This window comes from Echinops telfairi, unplaced genomic scaffold (genome assembly GCF_000313985.2).
Source record: "Echinops telfairi isolate 266 unplaced genomic scaffold, ASM31398v2 ScPeMD7_3533;HRSCAF=4204_0, whole genome shotgun sequence".
NCBI lineage: Eukaryota > Metazoa > Chordata > Mammalia > Afrosoricida > Tenrecidae > Echinops > Echinops telfairi.
Genome location: NW_022107431.1, coordinates 31,266,422 through 31,270,738, shown reverse-complemented (window position 1 = coordinate 31,270,738; position 4,317 = coordinate 31,266,422). Strand labels below are relative to the sequence as shown.

The following is a 4,317-nucleotide window of genomic DNA, read 5'->3' as shown; positions in this document are numbered from 1 at the left end:
TTGATGCCTGATACCTGATCCCTTCGACTCCTTGTGAACTCACAGGCTGGTGTGCTTCTTCCATGTGGGCTTTGTTGTTTCTCAGTTAGATGACCTCCTGTTTATCTTCCAGTCTATAGGACCCCAGATTCTATAGCTTTTGACAGCCAGGCACCATCAGCTTTCTTCACCGCATTTGCTTATGCACCCACTTTGTCCTCAGTGTTTGAGTTGGGACAGACTGGTGTGCTTCTTCCATGTGGGTTTTGTTGTTTCTTAGCTAGATGGCCACTTGTTTATCTTCAGGCCTTTAAGACTTCAGATATTATATTCTTTTGGTAGCTGGGCACTATCAGCTTTCTTCACCAGGTTTGCTTGTGCACCCATTGTCTTCAGCGATCATGCCAGGAAGGTGAATATCTCAAACTGCCGAATTGTTAGAACAAAGTGTTCTTGTGTTGAGGGAGTACTTGAGCAGGGGCCCATTGTCCATCTGTTTCCTCAATACCAAACCTATAAATATATGTACATAGATCTATTTCCCCCTTGTCGTATATAAATATATTTACATCTGTGTAAATCTGTATTTAGATCTCTATGACTACCCTTTGCCTCCTAGTTCTTTCCTCTATTTCTTTGTACTTTCTTCTTGTCCCACTACCATGTCAGCCTTCATTTGGGTTTTAGGAATTCCTCTCAGTTACATTGCCCTTGATGCAGTCCTGCTAGACCTCTTACACCCTCCTTGCCACTGATTTTGGATTGCTTGTTTTTCCCTTGTCCCTGGGTTTGTTAACATCCACTTCCTTTTCCCCTGCTCCCCTTCTCCCATGTCCTCCGGAACTGTCATCCTATTGTTCTCTCTTCCAGCTTGTTTATCCCACCTATCCCTTCCAGGTGAACAGTTATGTACCATCACAAGACTGAGTACAACAAAGCAACAATAGAAAGTAAAACAATAGCTACAACAACAACAATAACCCAAAAAACCCCTATAAATAGATCAGGGTCTATTTGTTGTCCTTCACGAGTGCTTTCCAGTAGAGTCTGATGGGGTGCCATGCCCTGGCCCCAAATCTATCCCTGGGGACTTCATTGCTCTACTCCCCCCGCTGCTCTGTTGCATGCCCCCAGAGGCTGCCTTCGGTGTAGTAAGCTCAGGGCTGGCACAATTCCCACGTGTTTCTCTAGTGTTATCTCCAATGGTGCTATGGGTCAGTGAGGAATGCTGTGACCCATGGGGAGGCCGGCCCTGTGGTCGTCTCTGTGCATTGCTGCTCTGAGCAGAAACATTGTCCTCAGGGCTTGGTGAGCCAGGATGTGCTTCACTCTTTTTTATTTTTTTCCCCTTTGCTTCCTCGTTGGCTCCTGTGTGCTCTGATCAGATAAGTCCCTCTTCTTGAGCTGTAGCTTCAGTGCTGTCCTCTGAAGTGAATTCTGGGGGGGAGGGTGGTGCTGTCCACTTAGTTGGTAATGGGCCGGCCCCTCAGGCCTCTCTGTCGGTTCCCTGCTTCATGTCAGTGTGTTGCGTTCTTGTCTTGGAGCTTCGGGTTGAAGTCTGGTCCCTCTTTCCCTGTGAAGACATAATCAACACCCTCCCCCTATGTGGGTTAGTGCCCTGTTCCTCCGGCTACCCTTACCTTCCCCCCTGCCCTTTTAGTATACCATATGCATCCCTGGGTTTAGTCTGGCCCCTGCCATATTACCTGAACCTCCCCCCAGGGACGCATGTATGCAGTAGCTTCTTCTCTATGCCCCTTTTGAATTTTTTGAGCTTACCTCAATGGACTCATGTTGTACTTGTCCTTTTGTGTTTGGCTTACTGCACTTAGCATAATTTCCTCCAGTTCTTCCCATGTGGCGATGTGTTTAATACGTTCATCATGCATTTTAGGGATGCATAATACTCCATTGTAGGTATATACCATAGTTTTTTAATCCATTCATCTGCTGATGAAATTTTGGGCTGTTTCCAACTCTTGCAACTATGAACCTTGCCTTGATGAACATTGGGGCACACATGTCTGGCCGTGGTTTGTTTTTTTGTCTCTTTTGGGTATATGCCCAGTAGGGGGATTGCTGGGTCATATGGTAGCTCAATTTCCAACTGTTTTAGATATTGCCAAATTGATTTCCATAATGGCTGTACATACCTACAGGTTCACCAGCAGTGGACAACCTTGTGGGTTTTTATAAATTGTTTTCTTGTTATAAAATTCACATATCATACATGTCTATAGTTAAATTGGTTTTAAAAAGAGTTGTCTATACATCATCACAATCAATTCTAGTGCTCCCTCCTGCCTCCCAACATGCATTATTTACTCTACAATTACCCTTACCCTCCCCACCCCTTGCCCCCATCCCCAATAACCCATTATATCAGTTATTGTCTCTATGCATCCACCCCTCCTGTGCTTCATAAACTGGGAAATGTAGCAGAAACAGTACAAAACCAAACAGAAATAAATAATAATAATATAAAGATAAGAATAATGAGTAAGAAAGAAAAGACCCCTTGTGGGCTTTTGTTTTTGTTCTCAGTGATGAAGGTTTATTAGGGAAATGAACCATTTACTGCAGTCAGGATCAGTAAACAGTAAGGATGTAGTCATTGGTCCACAATAGTGCCTTTTGTTCAGCCTTGCAGCTAATTGCCCTTTCTGGCCCTCAGCCTTCCAGCTACATGGCTCTTGGCTTCTGCCATTGTGGGCCAAACAGGCTGCCTGCAGCATTGCCTCGCTGCCTAAGGGTTTCAGCGATGCAGCTCCTCTGCTTGGCTCCTCTGCTCTGCTCCGCGGTCTCCATGCTGCAGCGCCTGGTACCTTGGTGCCTCTGGTCTCACTTTCTGCAGGGATCTCAGATGTGGATTGCTGGTCATGGTTCTTTTTTTAGTATTTGTTGTTATTTTTTTAAAATTTATTTTTCCCTTGTGGGTTTTTGAGACTGTAACTCTTCCTCCAACAGTTTCATTGGCATATACTCCACATATCATACAATTCAACAGTTCAGTCACATCAGGAATAGTTGTACAGTCATCACCACCATCGGTTTAAGAATATTTCTTCATCCTTACACTCAGTTACAGACTGCTCTCATGATGGGAGTAACAGCCAGTCTTTCCCCCGCATGTGTAGGGAAGTGCTCCATAAAGATTATCTATGAATATAATTGAAATCAGGGCAATATTTGACTTCTAGAAAGGATCATCACTGACATCTTTTAGCAATATATCATTTCTGAATAAAAGAAAGAGACTCTGTGGGTGTTCTCTGTCATGTGATGTAGTAACCCTGGTGGTGTAATGGGTTAATTGTTGGGCTGCTAACCTCGAGGTCAGCAGTTCAGCACCATCAGCTGCTCCCGGGGAGAACAATGAGGCTTTCTCCTCCGGTAAAGATGTACAGTCTCAGAAACTCCCAGGGCCAGTTCTAATCTGTCCTCTCAGGTTGCCGTGAGTAGGAGTCATCTTGATGGCAGTGAACTAATTTTGAGTGATGGTGATAAATGAATAAATGTAAACACAGATATTATATACAGTGGAACATGTTTATAATGATAGTAGGGAAACTATGATTAATAGTCGTATTATTAAAAGTGAATGTTATTCCTAATCACTTACTATATAAGGAAATGCTATTTAGTGCATGAGAGGTTCTTTCTGTATATATAACCTTTTTTTTCATACCATAATTCTGTAAGATGAGAAAACGAAGGCTAAGAGAAGTTAAGTAACTCAAGAAAGTCCCGCAGACAATTCTGATTACAATGCAGCCTGATCTGGTTGTAAGTTCTGTTCTCATTTGTCTGTGCTGATGACTCTGGTTAGAGCTATTGGGTAAGTGCTAATAATAACTGACAGGTGGGAGGTTCAAGCCCTGCACCCCCAGATGCGCTCCAAAAAAGGCCTGCCAATCTGCTTTCCCAAAATCAACCAACGACACCCCCACGCTTCACAGTTCACTCTGTGAACACGTGGGGTCACCAGGGGTTGGAATCAACTCAGTGGCAACTTTAAAACTGTGTGATTAATATACCATACAAACTTTATTAGCAAGCTATCAATAGCACTAATAAGACTTTGACCATTGGGGTGTACATATTTCCCTTTTGCGTTGAGTGTTCCATGAATCATGTTTGCCAGGTGGAACAGAAGACTTTACAGTGGTCTCAGAGCAATCATTGGATTTTACAGTGGTCTCATAGAGCGGTCACTGGACTTTACAGTGGTCTCATAGAGCTATCATTGGACTTTACAGTGGTCCCATAGAGCGATCATTGGACTTTACAGTGGTCTCATAGAGCGATCGTTGGACTTTACAGTGGTCTCATAGAGCG

The 4,317-nt window shown here is 43.7% G+C and overlaps 1 protein-coding gene across 1 annotated transcript in view; it reads left to right on the top strand.

The window, feature by feature from the left end:
• Positions 1 to 4,317, top strand: part of ECT2L (epithelial cell transforming 2 like) — a 79,329-nt gene that overhangs the window by 62,038 nt on the left and 12,974 nt on the right. The gene's annotated exons all lie outside the window — the stretch shown is intronic.